The following is an 18,462-nucleotide window of genomic DNA, read 5'->3' on the forward strand; positions in this document are numbered from 1 at the left end:
TGATCTATTCAGCTTCCTGGACAGTTCCTGTGCTGATCTGAAGCCTAGTTCCCAGTTCCTCTAGTCTCAGTTCCCGCCTCTCTGGTTTGCTCCACCCTGTTCTCTGATTGAATTTCCTATATAAACCCAGCCTTACACTTCCTGCCTTGCAAGATTATTGAGCTCTGCCTGTAATCAAGCTGCCGCTCCTGCTCTGCTCCAAACACTGACGCTCATCTTGTACATAGACCATTGGCTTCTTCTTGACTATGATATTTGCCTCTTCCTCCAACACTGATGCTCATATTGTGCATCGACCACTGGCTTGTTCCTGACTATGGTATCAGTCTTGCAAGTAAGTCAGCCCTGAAGTAGTGGCAACTGAAGACTACAAACCAGACCCAGACCGTTATACAAGCCCTCAATGCATCTTGTTGCCTCCAACTCAGGAACATCCATCAAATCTGCCTTCCTTACCCCTGAAAATACAAAAATGCTAGTAACCATCCTCATAATCTCCCACTTAGACTACTGTAACACTTTTTTTCCATGGCCTCCCAGCAAATGCTCTCGCCCCCCCTCCAGTCCACCTTAAACTCATAAATGCTTGCAATTCTACAAAAACAAAAGACACATTTGATGTAAACTTGGCTCTAGTTAACAGACAAGGGATTCACATGCCAACAGGATATGATAAATAACAATTAAGATTCCTTTATAAGCAACCAGTTGTGTACCTATAAAGGGTGTAGTAATAGTAAATACAACCAGTTCACAAACTCGTATGCATACAGGTTTCTTATACCATACATAATCTGTAGCTCATTGGCGCTATACAACTGTATTATATCCATTTATGGCTACATGCTCCACTCATAGTTCAGGTTATGAAGTTAGATCTTTTAATTTGTAGCAATCTTTATAAAAGGTCATGGAAAAAATAATGACCTCAACACTCCCGCAAAAAGAGCATTCTATCTTTAACCACATATATCCAACTTGTGACGTTACTTCTTCTAATAATATAACAATAAATAACATTCTTTCAGAACCTATGACATCCTGCAGAAGTTATCTGAAACTAGGCCTGGAAGGTCTAACCTCTGTGTCAAAGGATTGTAACACCATACTAACCAAGGGGTACATCACCATCCAAGAGTGAATTTTCATCGGTTGCATCATAAAATGTGTCCATGTGTTGCACAGTAAAATCTTGATGTGATCCGATTTGTCTCTCCTTGAGAAAATATGTCACTATTAATCTATTAATTTTTTTTCTCAAGGGTATCCATAAAATGAAACAGAAAAAGGCATTTTCTATGTACGGAACTATGGAATTGCACTTTAACGTTGTCATTTTAGGCAAAAATAAAATGAAGAACCGATGAAATAGTATTTCTGAGAGTATTTACGAGCGTCCATTAATTAAAGCCATTTGCATTCCGTTAACATTCTAAGTAACATTCTGCTGGAAGAAATTCTGCCATTTCTATTTGTTTTAAGGCAACCAAATATTATCTACAGCTGTCAGATGGATTTTCAGTCAAAGTAAAATAACACAATTTTTTGACATGAAGAAGAGCAACCCTGGTACAAATTGTTCAAGCAACAGTTTTAAAATGCTTTTTTTTTCTTTTTAATATAGAAAACCTAAGGTTTCATGGGCTTCAAGCAGGCAGAGAATTTAGGAGCAGTTAACTAAACTTCAGAAGGCTGATAACCCGCAGTAGCACATTTTCGGGAACGTGTGGACTGGCATATGACAAGACGAAACAAGAACTCGCTGATATTTTTCCACATAAAAAGGAAATGCCTCCTAGTAATGACCTTTAAAAATAAATAAAAAACACAAACATTATTATCTTCTTTATTTACAACCTTGACCTTCTGAGGAGTAATTCATATTCCGTACAATAATAGTCTCCAAGTTTTATTATTTTACACTAAGCACGAAGTCAAACATAGCAGTATGTGTTCTTAATATCTAATCATTCTGCAAATACAATTAACATTCAGACCTTACCTAAATTCCACACCATCTACTCTATATACACTGTGGCCAGATGATTCTACTGTATTTAAATGTAGCCGAGACCTCCGATAAACATATTAAGTTACAGGGTTTTCTATTAAAAATTAAAAAAATTGGTCTGATTAGATGCTGGGTCTTACCACAAAACAGCAAAAAAAAAAAAAAAAAGGTTGTTCCCCCGCTACCTACTAAAAGTCTCTCAGAGAATACTTTTGGGTAGTGTTCATCTTGGTGAAAGATCACTGTTAGGCGTTGGACCAGAGCCCCCGTGACGATGTGTAGAGATTGCCGGCCCTCTCCTCTTTTGCTTTCCCGGCCCTCATCTTGTGGTTCTCAGAGGGCAGACAGAAACCTACTCGGCAGTGTGCGGGGGTTGCTGGTCCCCTGCTGAGCTGGATCGCGGACTTCTGGGGCATGGGGGATCAGGCATCAGGCCGTAGACTATTTAAGATGGGCTCTCACTCCGACTTACCACTGGCTATTCAGTTTTACTGCTAGCTTCCTCTGTCTTTTGCCCCATGTGCCTTTGCCCTTGACCTTCTGATTTTTTTTCCCTAGACTCTGCCTTGCTTCTTGATTGTGTACTGTTAATAACACTGGCTTGACTTTAGACCACTACTCTCTGAACCTGTTATTGTACCACTTTGCTCTCCTGTTACTGACCCGGCCTGCTTGACCTTTCTTCTGGATTACCCTCTATACTGCGCTGACCTCATATTGATGACCCAGAGTAGACGACTACTCTTTGGTGCTCTGCTGCCATTTACTGGCTACCGCTAACCGCTGACTTCTGGTTCTTCAGACCTTCATCTCTACACTGAAAGCCTGTTAGTAAGTGATTCCAGTTTCTGGTTCTGCTGTGACTAGTGGTGCACTGTGCATCCAGTTTTCCCTGACCCGTATCAACCTGACAAACAGTAGCCTCCAAGTCCATCCCCACCATCAGGGCTCTGGTGAACATCTCTGAAGGGTTGGAGTTGGTTCATTTTGCTTGGCTAACAGAAAGATAAGGTGTATCATTTGAACAAAAGAAGCCAGTTGTTCATTTTGACAAATTGTACAACGACTGGCCTAATTTTTAGGAAGCAATGGGAGCAAAGATTATATGAAGGTATGCACACATCACTAACAAGCTCCAAAAGACCCAGACAGACACTAATAGAGAGGATCATTTGATTTGCAGACAAGGTTCTGTTTAAGATACATTGACAGTTGTATTCCAGTATGGAGCCCTTATGGTGAGTGCTCCAATCTCGCCTTTACTGTGAAACAACATACTGACACAACTGCTGTTGTGATAGTCTGGGGAGCCAGTGCCTATGACAGTCAGTCATTCCTAGTATTGATCTGAGGGACACCAACAGCTCAGTATTATGTGCAGGGCATCCTATGACCACATGGTTACTTTTCACGTCAGGGCATCCAACTGGCATTTTTCAGCCAGATAATGCTCCTCCACCCACATCAAGGGTTTCCTAGGAATTTATCGACCAGATTATAATAAGTACTTTGGCCTCCCTAATCTCCAGATACCTAGAAGCCCCTAACCCTAACATAAAAGAAAGGCAAGCCAGCGAACAGGATTTTAAACAGCTAAAGCCGGGTTCACATCTGTGTCCCGGCCTCCGTTCTGCAGTTTTCCGTTTCTTGCATGAAACTGGGCAGGAGACGAAAACCTGAAGGCATTTTTCAAACCCATTCATTTGAATGGGTTTGAAAAGTGTCTGGCCGTGAGCGCTTTATGCTCTCCGTGGCAAAACCGTTTTTTTTTAACCGGACACAAAGTCGGACATGCAGGACTTTATGTCCGTTTAAAAAAATAAACGGTTTTACCGCGGAGAGCATAAAACGCTCACCGGCGCTCATGGCCAGACGCGGTCTGACAGGTTTCCGTCTTCTGCATGCAGAAGACGGAAACTTCATAATGGAGACCAGATGCTGGTGTGAACCTGGTGTAAATTTTGGCAGTGATTTTCCACTCTTTCATGGTATTGGATGCTATTTAGAACAAAAATTGCTTCCGAATATTGGCTGCCATGACCTTCAGGGGTTATAACCCCACATATCGGAATACTTCATTTGTCATGAGTAAGAACATTGAGGCCAGAGATTCTTCAATGGACTGCTCTATTCTATTAAAAGCTGTGTTTCTGCAATGTGGGGCCTTAGCCTAATGCTTTAGAATAAAATATTTCTTTTTTTAACAGGAGTACTGGGGTAATGTGTTTCTTTGTTAGCTGTATAACGTAAGTGGAACGCTGATTTCCTCTTTTCCACTTACACACTTAATAATCGGAGACATCACTGTGTTAAAGGCAGTGCAATGATTGTAGCACACTTCCCGATACGCTGAAATTGATGGATAATAATAGTTCTTCCTACAGTTTCACTCAGAGGTAGCTATGAAAGATAATTATGACGCAGGACTAAAAACGGGCATCGGACAGAAATTTTACCAAAATTCTTTTGTTGGACGTATGCCAATGATGACGTATGACGTATTTCTTCACAGTGGGTAAGTGGTAAGATAACATTGGTGTTGCTAGGTGCTGAAAAAATGGAATTAAATTGGCCACTTTCCAGATTTGCTTTTAGGACAGTATGTTTTTGTTCTAAAAAGTAGAATGCGACTCGGAGAAACAGTGGACATCACATTTTATTTCTTTCAACAGAAGTAGCCATATTTTATCTCTGACCATCATAGAAAGTTATTTGCCATTAGCAGCATTTTCCTTTTTAAAATTCTATTTAATGGCTTGCCTTTCCTTTATATTAAAGTTTTGAAGGTCAGGGCAGTCTATTTCTGTGATTCTTGTACATTTAACCTTTTGAACCATTTTATAGCATGTTTTATAGTATGTGTTCTCATCTCATAACTACTTGGTAGCTCAACACAAACATCTTGTTTATCCCCTTAATAAAAGATGTTTTCTCATGTGAATAGATAGAAGATAAATATAATTTTTTTTGCACTTTTTACATTTTCAGAGTTTTTTTTTTTTTTACATCTGAAAACACAGACTCAGTATTTCTTTAAAATACATTAAATACAAAAAGAAATACTTTAGTAATAAATCATTCCTGATGGTAGACTATTTAGGGTTTGACAAATTAAATTTCTGTCCTCGAGTCAACTCCTCTCTTATAAGCATTTCTCTATCTTTTTGGATGAGTTCCATCCTTGCATTAAAAATTTGTGCTAGCAGCAGACATTTTGGCATAATCTCTAAATCTTTTTCAAAGCATAGACACTTTTTGTTCTTGTTATTGACAACAGTTGGTTTATTGTTTTGAGTGATATATTTTACATTTCTATTTTGTAATTTCAGATGGAAATTTACAAAAACATTATCACTTTTTTGTTGCATTTCTACTCGCTGGTACACTGGTACCCAATGCTGATACCAGGAAAATAGTGTCCATTCATTACAGAAAATAAAAATTGATCTAAGCTGAAACTTCCCATCTACAACAGATATTAATATTTTATTTTTGTTCAAACAATTTAGGACTATAAACATGATAAAATGTAATTAAAACATATTAATTGGTATAAAAATGCCAGTTCCATCTGTTGCGATCTGATATTTGATGCTGATACTTCAAATCCAATGAGAACCTGCCAAGCAAATCATGCTGACCTAAATGAGGGTAGGATATAATAGGGGGAAAGAAGCCGAGACCTATGATATATACGTTTTGAATAGAGATGAGCGAACAGTGTTCTATCGAACACATGTTCGATCGGATATCAGGGTGTTCGCCATGTTCGAATCGAATCGAACACCACGTGGTAAAGTGCGCCAAAATTCGATTCCCCTCCCACCTTCCCTGGCGCCTTTTTTGCACCAATAACAGCGCAGGGGAGGTGGGACAGGAACTACGACACTGGGGGCATTGAAAAAAATTGGAAAAAGTCATTGGCTGCCGAAATCAGGTGACCTCCATTTTAGACGAATAGTGGATTTCAAATCCGGGTCATATGAGAATGTGAACTTTGTGACTATGAGACAGGGATAGCTGTACAGGCAGGGATAGCTAGGGATAACCTTTATTTAGGGGGGAATGTTATTAAAAATAACTTTTTGGGGCTCTATCGGGTGTGTAATTGTGATTTTTGTGAGATAAACTTTTTCCCATAGGGATGCATTGGCCAGCGCTGATTGGCCGAATTCCGTACTCTGGCCAATCAGTGCTGGCCAATGCATTCTATTAGCTTGATGAAGCAGAGTGTGCACAAGGGTTCAAGCGCACCCTCGGCTCTGATGTAGCAGAGCCGAGGCTGCACAAGGGTTCAAGCGCACCCTCGGCTCTGATGTAGGAGAGCCGAGGGTGCACTTGAACCCTTGTGCACCCTCAGCTCTGCTACATCAGAGCCGAGGGTGCGCTTGAACCCTTGTGCACACTCTGCTTCATCAAGCTAATAGAATGCATTGGCCAGCGCTGATTGGCCAATGTATTCTATTAGCCTGATGAAGTAGAGCTGAATGTGTGTGCTAAGCACACACATTCAGCTCTACTTCATCGGGCTAATAGAATGCATTGGCCAGCGCTGATTGGCCAGAGTACGGAACTCGACCAATCAGCGCTGGCTCTGCTGGAGGAGGCGGAGTCTAAGATCGCTCCACACCAGTCTCCATTCAGGTCCGACCTTAGACTCCGCCTCCTCCGGCAGAGCCAGCGCTGATTGGCCGAATTCCGTACTCTGGCCAATCAGCACTGGCTAATGCATTGTATTGGCTTGATGAAGCAGTGCTGAATGTGTGTGCTTAGCACACACATTCAGCTCTACTTCATCGGGCTAATAGAATGCATTGGCCAGCGCTGATTGGCCGAATTCCGTACTCTGGCCAATCAGCACTGGCTAATGCATTGTATTGGCTTGATGAAGCAGTGCTGAATGTGTGTGCTTAGCACACACATTCAGCTCTACTTCATCGGGCTAATAGAATGCATTGGCCAATCAGCGCTGGCCAATGCATTCTATTAGCGTGAACTGAGTTTGCACAGGGGTTCTAGTGCACCCTCGGCTCTGCTACATCAGATTGCTACATCTGATGTAGCAGTGCCGAGTGTGCATCAGATGTGTAGTTGAGCAAAACTGACTCAGCACTGCTAAGTCTGCATTCGCATAGGAATGCATTGGCCAGCCTTCGGCCAATCAGCGCTGGCTCTGCCGGAGGAGGCGGAGTCTAAGGTCGGACCTGAATGGAGACTGGTGTGGAGCGATCTTAGACTCCGCCTCCTCCAGCAGAGCCAGCGCTGATTGGCCGAATTCCGTACTCTGGCCAATCAGCACTGGCTAATGCATTGTATTGGCTTGATGAAGCAGTGCTGAATGTGTGTGCTTAGCACACACATTCAGCTCTACTTCATCGGGCTAATAGAATGCATTGGCCAATCAGCGCTGGCCAATGCATTCTATTAGCGTGAACTGAGTTTGCACAGGGGTTCTAGTGCACCCTCGGCTCTGCTACATCAGATTGCTACATCTGATGTAGCAGTGCCGAGTGTGCATCAGATGTGTAGTTGAGCAAAACTGACTCAGCACTGCTAAGTCTGCATTCGCATAGGAATGCATTGGCCAGTCTTCGGCCAATCAGCGCTGGCTCTGCCGGAGGAGGCGGAGTCTAAGGTCGGACCTGAATGGAGACTGGTGTGGAGCTATCTTAGACTCCGCCTCCTCCAGCAGAGCCAGCGCTGATTGGTCGAGTTCCGTACTCTGGCCAATCAGCACTGGCCAATGCATTTCTATGGGGAAAAGTTAGCTTGCGAAAATCGCAAACTGACAGGGATTTCCATGAAATAAAGTGACTTTTATGCCCCCAGACATGCTTCCCCTGCTGTCCCAGTGTCATTCCAGGGTGTTGGTATCATTTCCTGGGGTGTCATAGTGGACTTGGTGACCCTCCAGACACGAATTTGGGTTTCCCCCTTAACGAGTTTATGTTCCCCATAGACTATAATGGGGTTCGAAACCCATTCGAACACTCGAACAGTGAGCGGCTGTTCGAATCGAATTTCGAACCTCGAACATTTTAGTGTTCGCTCATCTCTAGTTTTGAATATTTGGAATAGGACTCTGACAAGACTCTTAAGAGATACAGTAAGTGTCCTGTTCAACCTGAAATCACACACGGAATGTCAACCTTCCCTGTACATACACTATCAAAGGGAAAAACTGTCAATTATTGAGTCTGGATGATGTAAGCGGGACTTTCATTGCCTCTCCTAGGAGTTCTTTCCGGATTTTAATGCTCCAAGTCAAAGGAACATATACATTATTCCCACAGCAGTGAACATTGTACATGTGATGACTGTTTTTGAAACATCCATCACATATCCATTTTGAGAACACATTGAATCCAATGAGTCCATACACGTTTTTTTTTGTTTTTTGTTTTTTTTTTATGGTCCATTTTTAATGACCATCAAAAAAACTGACATTCATGATCTTTGTCCATTTTCATGGACACACGGAACCAATAGAACTAAATGGAATATGGACTGTTGCCCGTTTTACTTGCATTAAAAATGGATCAGTAGGTTGGGTCAAAAAGAAATTCATTCATTAATTTTTTTTCACTGTCATTTGCAAACTAATGCAGAACAGATATTACTCAGGCATCAAAAAGAAAAAAAATAAAATGGATGCAAACAGATATCAAAAATAGACATTAATATCTGTGTTTAACAGACATTAGATCTGTCAAAAATGTCACTGCCATGTGCAAGAGGCCATAGTATATGCCAGTGATGGAGACTGAGTGCCCAAACTGCAGCCCAAACATGGCAATTTAACCTTAATACTGTGTAGATCCACAATTGTGGGCAGTTACGGAACCGCAGAATACAGTTGTCTGAATGTGGCTTTACATAGCTTGCAATAATACAAACAACTTCATACTGAAAGGTAATAAATTGCATTTAGCATCATTTTGAACAATTAATGCTCACTATTTACATAGCACAGGATCTATTTGATTGGCTGTGCAATGTTATTACAGCCTGTACTAATATCATGCCTGCTATAAAACAGATACTGTGTGATATAAATAATGAGGGGACCCCACACAGTACAATTTCCTCCACAGTGATCCCCACACAGTATAATCTGTTCCACAGATGGGTGCTCACAGAGAGGGCTTTGAGTGCCACCTCTGGCATGTGTGCCATAGGTTTCCCAACACGGATATATGCTTATAAAATAGCTCAGTTTATATGTTTGTATAATGTCTGAGATATAACTCTTTGAAGTGACCCTTGCCCACCCTCAGTTTTTTTCTTGTTACCCAGCCCTATACTGCATATACATTTACTCATTAAGAGGAGCGAACAGCTCTCATTTCAGAAAAAAAGGAAAGAATTAAAAAAATGCTGGATGTCATAGATAGGATCCAAAATTTGATAATAAACTATATAACAAAATTTATTTATGACACAAATACTGCCAGAAAATCAATAGTTGTACGAAATTTTAATTACAATTTAAGCATCTGACTATTAGTATGGTTTGTTCTTTGTTCTTGAAATGATTCCAAGCCTTAAGATGGAAGACTTAACATTCCTATGAGTTTGGAAATGGATTTAAAAGAAAAATATTTAGAATTAGACATTAATATTAATATTAATAAATAAAAATGAATATAATAATAATAATAATAATAATAATAATAATAATAATATTTTTATTGTATTGTATACATGTTGTATCTTAGAAAAGTACTGAAACAACAACTGAATCACCTTGGGAATAGCTTAACCACTTCAGTACCGGGCCAATTTGTGGTCCAGGACCAGACACATTTTAGGTTTATTTTGTATGTGCGGTTTTGAGGTCTGTAAAATTTTTCTCGTATGTCTTAGTCAACTAATTTTTGCGTCTTTTTTGGGGGGACACATAGGGCTTTATTTTTATGTTATTTTTATTTTCAAATGTATGTTAATTTTTTTTATATCCAGGAAAATATAAACAAAATAGGAGGGAAATTGTGTCTGGTTTTCAATTTATAATTTTTTTTTTATTTAATAACACAAAGTGTCACTGAAAAACTTTATAATATAGTTTTTCCTCTCCGTTATGGTAATTTTTATTTTGTATGGTGTCGTCGGGGGTGGGGATGTAACCTTTAATAACGGCATTTTATTAGCGTATTATTTCTTTATTTTTTATTATTATTTTATTTACATTTTTTAAAAACTTTTTTATTATATTTTTATTTTATTTTTTTTTCCATATTGTCTCCTCACAAGGCGATAAGAGATGTTTGGGGACATCTGATCACTTTTTTTTTGTACTTGAGGCTGATTTCTCCTATAACTGGGGCTGCTACATTTAACTTCAGTTACAGGAGAAATACAGACTCCTGCACACTGTATACACAGTATACAGAGCTGATCTGGGGTCCTGTAGGACCCAGCAGCTCTGGCAGGACACTGCTCCCAGCGGATCACGTGTCTGCCGGGTCAGAGGGCAGCTGATTTATGGCTGCGTCCATAGCCGTGTATACAGCGCTCATTGAGCGCTGTATACACAGCCATCGAGATAGCAGAGGAGGTAATAAATCTGGGAGCTCCGGCTGAAGTTACAGCCAGCTCCTAGTGAAAGCAGCTACACGATCTCCGTGCAGCTGCTGTGTTCTGGCTGGACATACAGGTACGTCCTGTCAGAACTAGGCAACCACTTCCCGGACATATATAGTCTATGGGCGGTCTGGAAGTGGTTAAGCAGCAATCCCATAACACCCAATACTCATGCGGAGGTGCCTATGAATAAAGAGGTGGCCTCAAACATGCAGCTCTCTTCCATTTCTGTAGAAGTTCCAAAAACAACTGAGTACATTTACTTGGTGGTTTTAGGAATGCCTATAAAAATGAAACAGCCATCCTTTCATTCACAGCAGAGCCGCACAAGGTTCTCCAACCCCATTTTCATATTACCATAGCTGGGGTTACCAAAGCCGTAACTGCTTCTATAATACATTTATGGCCTATTTTGTGGACATGCTATAAATATATCAGATAAAAAAATGTTTAAGTACAAGAGAGGTTAGCACAGGGAACACTAATTAATTTATGTTTAATAAACAAGTTATCATTAGCTGATTGCTATCAACAGGATCCCTAATTGTCAAGTCGTAATTATCTGCCATTTTCTATATACATTATATATGTAATCAGCCTTACATAACCTTATTTATCTGCAGGAAACATGAGGCTGGGGAGACACCTCTGTTTGTATGAAGACAATATCCTTGTAGAGTGACATGTAATGGAATATCCTCCAGGGCTATTTTTAAAACAAAATGCTGTAATGCTGAATTTGTACTTGAAATGATTCCAGGAATTGGAGATGGATACGTTTCATGATAGCAACTGGCAGCTCGAGCTCTATGTAGTCTCTAAAGACATATTAAGAGTTAAGTTAACTTTTGCTAATCTTTTTTTGGCATGTGTCTCGCCACAAACACCAACCAAAGCATTTTTTTGTTCCCAAGGAATGAAATCTGAGAAGCTACATAATATATTAATACCTATAAATATTAGACAATCATATTTATGGGCATGCCATGAGAATAGTTGCTACTGAGAAAGGAGCGATGCCAAGGCTTAGCAAACATCTGGCAATACAGGTGTTAAAAATGTGATTTGCAATTAAGTATTGATTTAATCCGAAACTAACAAACAAACCAAAGCCGCATTAATTTTGTGTGGCTAACTCTTTTAGATTTGTTCTTTAATATGGGATAAAATTACTTTCTATCTCCCTGTTGTGTGCTTCTGCTGACTGAATGACTAGGAGGATATAGTAAAGAGCACACCCGGGAAGATTTGTTTTCCAGTGCTACTGATTTTTTCTGGCATAAAATATCAGGTCTATTTTTTACCTGATGTAACGGAGCCTTTGTTAATCATAAATCTGTATCTTGTTCCATCAGAGGTTTACAAATGCAGGTGCATTGATATGTAATTTGAGCTTTTTTTCTTATCCAAATGTGACTTGAGGACAGAATAGATTTAACTGGTTTCAGTGATATAGAAAAACATTTTCTAGAGCAATCTGAGATAAAAGTGGAAGTTTCTTCTTCCTTGACCATCTGCATCTAAACAAGGGAGAAAGACCTTACTAGAACAATCTGAGATAAAAGTGGGTTCCTTCTTCCTTGACCATCTGCATCTAAACAAGGAAGAAGGCACAAGATTGCTTCCCTTTTGTAAGACCTGGATGTCAATGGTCATGGATGGCTTCAATTCAGTACTAGAGGTCAGATAATTGTATAGAACTGAATTTGGTTTTCAAAAACATCAAGTTCAAATAAGTCTGAAGTTTTTGTGGTTCAAATTTAGCTAAAATTGGGGTGAAAGCATGGGAAAAGAGAAGGGTCACATGATTTCAAGGACATGCCCATCCCTATAATGCCAATCGTGAGAAGTCTCATAGGTGTGAAGTCACTGATGATACGGGTATGATATGGCATTACGAAAAAAGGTACAAATGGGGTGGCATAATTTGTTCTGGAAAAAAAAAGCTTCAGGAATTAGGAAGCAGTTTTTAGACACAGGCATTTTTGGAGCATTTTTTTGGAGCGTTTCTTTGGTAAAAACTGCCTCAAAAAACACTAGGGTTTTTTTTTTTTCCTTCTGCACAGTGAATGGACCTTAAAAAACTGTGTTGCAGTTTTTGGGCGTGGTTTTGGCAAAAAAAAAGTGACGCGGTTTCTGCCTCCCATTCACTTGTATTGACTTCCTGAAGCAGAATCCGCCTCAAGAAAAGTCATGTTGCTTCTTTTTTCCGCTAGCAGCAAAAAAACGCAAGCAGAAAAAAGAACGCTAGTGGTCTCCATAGACCACCATTGTGAGGGGGCGTTTTATGACGTGGATTCCGCACCATAATTTGTCCCTTTTGTGCCCGTGTGAAAGAGCCCTTAGACTCATCCAACTAGCTTCTCATTTTGATAAATAAATTAGATATACAGTACAATATGATGTTTTATGCCACAAGTACATGATTGTATTACAGCTTGGTACATTCTACAAGTTGTATCAAGAGTAGTATGATGCACCAATACTGATAAGATAACCCTCTAAATAGTCCCACCATTGGGAAATTCAGTGTGTAACAGCAGCATGGATAATACAGTAATATATTCCAAGAAAGAACACATACAAGCTCAGAATAGCAGATAGAAAAATATACTAGGAGTCATAGCAATTAAAAAGCAAAGACTTCAGGATCATTTAGTTCTCTGTGTGGAGTGATCTCCGCTTAGCCTGATGTTGGTTATACAGCCTGACCACAGATGGGAGGAAGGATCTTTAATAAAACTCCTTCTCACACTTGGGGTGAAGCAGTCAGTCACTGACAGTACTGCCCAGTTCTGTTACAGTCTCATACATGGCATGGGAGTTGTTCTCCAGCATGGACAATATCTTTCCGTCATCCACCACCTGTACTGGGTCCAGGGGGCTCTCCAGGACAGAGTTGACTCTTCTAACCAGCCTGTCAAGTCTATATCTATCCCTGGCTGGTATACTACTCCCCAAGCAGGCTGCTTTGAAGAAGATGGCTGATGCTACCACAGGATTGAAAAAGGCCCTAAGAAGTGCCCCCTGGACTCCAAAGGCCCTCAGCCTCCTGAGCAGGTAAACCCTGCTGTGGCCCTTTCTGTTCAGCGCATCCAGGTGATCAGCCCAGTCCAGCTTATTACTGAGGAACACACCCAGGTACTTATAGGTCTTGACTACCTCAATGCTTGCCCCTTGGATGTCCACTGGATTCGGGGCACTCCTCTGCTTACTAAAGTCCACCACCATCTCCATTGTCTTCCCATTATTAATGCTGAGGTAGTTCTAAATATAATATTTTTATTATTATTTATGTATGTACATGTTTTTGTGTTTAATAAGACTGATGATGGATTTTTGCTGCTAATGTGTGATGGAATCTTTAAAGTAGTTTTGTAATATTGACATGTATAATGCAAACATCGTAGTAGTTGTAGGTATTGATCTGAAATGGCTGTATTGAGATTACTTCTTGGATTAATGGGGACACATTTTCACTTACTCTATGTCTACTAGAAAAGAAATTCTCCTGAGTTCAATTTAAATCAAAGAGTAGAAATTGGACGACACTGTCATTATTGTGGAATGATTGGTAAGGTCAAACAACCCATGCAAGGTTAGTATTTCTAAGACAGACCTATTTATTCTGCAGTATTTACAGTTCTACAGCAGAAGATTCAGAACATTAGTTCTATATATTACTATATACTATTCAGACATGTCTTTTATATATATATATATATATATATATATATATATATATATATATATATGTATATATATATATATATATATATATATATAAATGTATATATATATATATATATATATATATATATATATATATATATATATATATATGAAGTTTATAACTCATTATGTGTGAATGCTTACAGTTATCAATTATGTTGTCTTTAAAGACATGATTTTCCTTTAGGATACATCCACTGGAGTTTAAAATTGTGCAGTCTTTGAGCAGCATTCTTGCAGAAATCACTGCAGGTCTTTTATTGCTATCAGCCTTGGTTGAAATCCATAGAATAAATTGTGTAAACATAATCTTAAAGGGGTATGAACATAACCATATTTACATTTGTAGACAATTAAAAGTTAAACATTTTTTTGTAAATATAAGTAAATAAAGATGATTTAATCTTAAAGATTTTCTCTAACCATCTTAGTGGTGACAGTCTTTTTTCTTAATTGGTTGCCAATAGATGTGGCCATGATTGTAAGACGTTTCTATGGTCTGGAACTTTTTAAAAACCCAGTCATTGTTTCCTTAATGTGGAAAGGCTATCAGACAGACACTACATACATGAAAAGATATCCTAGTCACAATAAGGACATCTTTACCGAGTTTCCAGACCCTTGAAAGATCCTGTATTTATGGTATCATCCACTGGAAACAAGACAAAATACAGTTGCCACTATGAAATGGTTTCAGTATTTTGAGGTCCAAGAAAATCTACAAACTTCAAAGCTATTTGGTTAATTTTGGTGACCAGCATACCAATGGACTTATGTATAGAAGAGATAGGAGTACAACCTATTTCTTTTCTTATTAATGTAGACTAATTTTTCCAACCTCATGGGCATAAAGTCACTGTTTAGCATATGATAGGTATTTGCCTAATTTGATTTTTAAGGTATCCCTTGGTTGGCTTCTGAGAAACAGTAATACCAGACAAGTCACATATGCTTCAGCTTTTAAGAGTTTGTTGACCCTTTCTAATATTGAAATCTTTGCTAAGGAGGCGTTCACACTACCGTTGGTGTCCGCTCAGAAGTGTCTGTGGCTATTGTCCGTACAAGATTTTATCAACGGACACTAGCTGGTCCGTTTGCAATTTCCATTCATTTCAATGGGATTTTATCTTGTGTCCTTTAGGGCTAGTTCACACGTGGGCAAAGGGGAGTTTTTTGACAGCGGATTTCGCTTCAAAATCAGCCCCTTTACAATGGAGCCCTATGTGAACAGCTAGCTTTTTTTTTCCGCTAGCTTTTTTTTCCACTAGCTTTTTTTTTCTGCTAGTTATTTTTCAGCTAGCAGAAAAAAGAAGCGACATGACCTTTCTTCAGGCGTTTTCCGCCTGAAGAAAGCAATAGAAGTGAATGGGAGGCAAAAACAGCGCAGGTTTTTTTTTTTTGCAAAAAACCGCGCGGAAAAAACCGCTAGCGGTTTTTTTTAGCCCATTCACTTCTATGGGAGGGGAAAACAGCCTGGCTTTTTTTGGAAGCGGTTTTTACAAAAAAAAGCTCCAAAAAAAGCCTGGCAATGTCAAAAAAAAGCTTCCTAATTAGGAAGCGGTTTTTTTCAGGACCAAAATAAGCCAGGAGGTTTTTACGTGTGAACTAGCCCTTAGTGTCCATTTGTGCCCTTTAGTGTCTGTTTACAACCAAGTCCGTTTTTTTCAAAAAAATACTACATGCAGGACTTTTCTGTCCGTTTGCAAAAACAGACAGTAAGTGTCCATTTTTTTTAACATTGAGGTCTATCGGTAACGGACATATAACGGACAGTGACTGATAGCCATCAGTTACTGTCTGTTTGTGTCCGTTATGATAGGTACCTGTTTGTTTTTTTAAATGGACACCTTCTGAGTGGACACCATTGGTAGTGTGAACTTTACTTACAGAAAATCTACAAGTTTATTTCTGTATTTTTTAATCTTAGTACTTAAAACATAAATTCAATCCTGATGAAAGCCATGTACAACTGGCACAGATATCTCAGAGGTGAGATTAATTTAAAAAAAAAATCCTTAAGCTTGGCACTAATTGTAGCAATTGCTTCTTCGCTATCTAATAATGTTTCAGTTAATCGCCAGGACCAATACATAACTGGGCAATTTAATAAGGATACTGAAAGATAAATTGGCACATGGCTGGAGACCATTACAAGACCAGCATTCAATTTTTTCATACATGAGAAGTATTATTATTTGATAAAAAAAAGAGACTGTATAAAAGGTGGTTTGACTGGTGCGCCAGTAAAAGGAAGGAGTAATCCTTCCTATCTGCAAAAATGATATGCCAGGTGACCACCAAGTGAAAACGAGAGAGCCCTGATTTAATTCCCCTCAGTAAAAAGAAGTGGTGGCAATGGGTGAAAAAAAAATCATAGCGGCATCAGGTCACCCAATGCCACCATTTTTTTTAATACTATCCCTGTGACATCATAGTGTCGGTGGTCCTGCTATCGCAGTAGAGTCACTGAAGCTATTGAATTGAAGGCTCTTCTGTAAGTGGTTCATTTGAATTTAGCACCAGAGCAGGTGCTTTGGCACTAAATTCAAATGGGCCAATCACAGGAGAGTACCGCTGCCTGTGTTGAATTCAATAGTGACCACGGGGTCAGCTAACGTTTGCCCTTTTTGCCTACATCTACACTTGCAGGTGATTTTTTCAGTATTGCAAGAGGGGAGGAAGCTACTCTCTTTTTTACCTAGGAATTAATTCCTTCCAGGAGTTATACGGTTAGAATAGTTAGAATTTTTTTCAGTTTTCTTTTGCCACTTCATCATGACTCTAATGCTTCAGCTTGCTGCTATAATTTGGTTCCAGTTTATGACCCATTAGTCACTTACGTATGGGCGGACAGCTAAACACACATATAATTTGTGAGTAAAATGGACAGAAATTAAAGTTAAGACCAGATTTCCAACTTTATCTCCAAATTAGGCTAGTAAAGTAGACCACAGGGGTTGCACGTCCCATGTAATTTGGGTCATAGCTATGTTATCAGCATACAGTATAGTCAGCATCCAAGAAGCTGTAATTGTCTTCGGTCTAGACAGGAAAGCTCAGATGAGTCTCACTTATCTGGTCAACCGAGAAAGGAAAATAAAAAACAATGCAAGTGAAGATAAAGATGAAAAAGAAAGTAAGTTCAGACCATCAAGGAGAATTTATTTGCAAATTACTTTAACGGAATTCCTAGTATTGCATGCATGGCTGTTAGACTCTACAAAATGTAAGGGGGGCCTACAAGGCAACATCTCCCAATGGAGACATAGCATCTCATCTGACCCATGTCTATGACCTCTCACTCAGCCAAACCAGTACCCCCCTTGTGCATTGATAAGGGGAAATAACCCTGAAGCAGCTGTTTGCAGATAGGTTGTTCTTCCTTATGGAAGAGATGCAATGATTTGGCTTTATTCCCAGACAATGTCTCTAGGTTTCATAGAACACCAGATATTGATCTATAGGGAGATAACTTCTAAATGGTGACAATCTATCAAGAACATATTTGCATATTTCTTTCCCCCGGCACTACTTGATAAGGATTCTCTTGGCACAGTACCACATTTTTTACACATTTTATAGATTTTTTTCTCCACCTTAAATAGTTACATAGTTAGAATGGTTGAAAAAGACATATGTCCATCAAGTTCATCCAGGTGATTGGAAACATCACAACAGTTTATACATTTCCATAGCCATTAAGGATATTTTATTCTAAAAAGCTCATAATCCTTTTTTGAAGCTAAGTATTAGTTGCCTTTTTAGAGCAAAATAACATTGATGGTTCTGGAAATGTATAGACTGTTGTGACGTTTCTGCTTATAATAAAATACCTTATAGTTCACTAGGAATATGGTGTAGACATGGAATAAGGTATCTAAGACATACAGAAATGGAGAAATCGCTATTTACAAACGAATTGAGAATGTGATTTTTATATGCTGCATTATCTATTCATAACTTGTTATCAACTATTAATATTTGTTAACTAGAGTCGTGATGATATCAATATCGCAAATGTTGAGATTGCCAGCTTTCAAACAACACCAGGAGCACTTTTCTAGATGTTCTAAAACCAGATAAGTGAGATAAGTGATACCTCCCCTTTGGCATTTGCTATTTGTATATGTATTGGC

Source organism: Leptodactylus fuscus, chromosome 11 (assembly GCF_031893055.1).
Source record: "Leptodactylus fuscus isolate aLepFus1 chromosome 11, aLepFus1.hap2, whole genome shotgun sequence".
Classification (NCBI taxonomy): Eukaryota; Metazoa; Chordata; class Amphibia; order Anura; family Leptodactylidae; genus Leptodactylus; species Leptodactylus fuscus.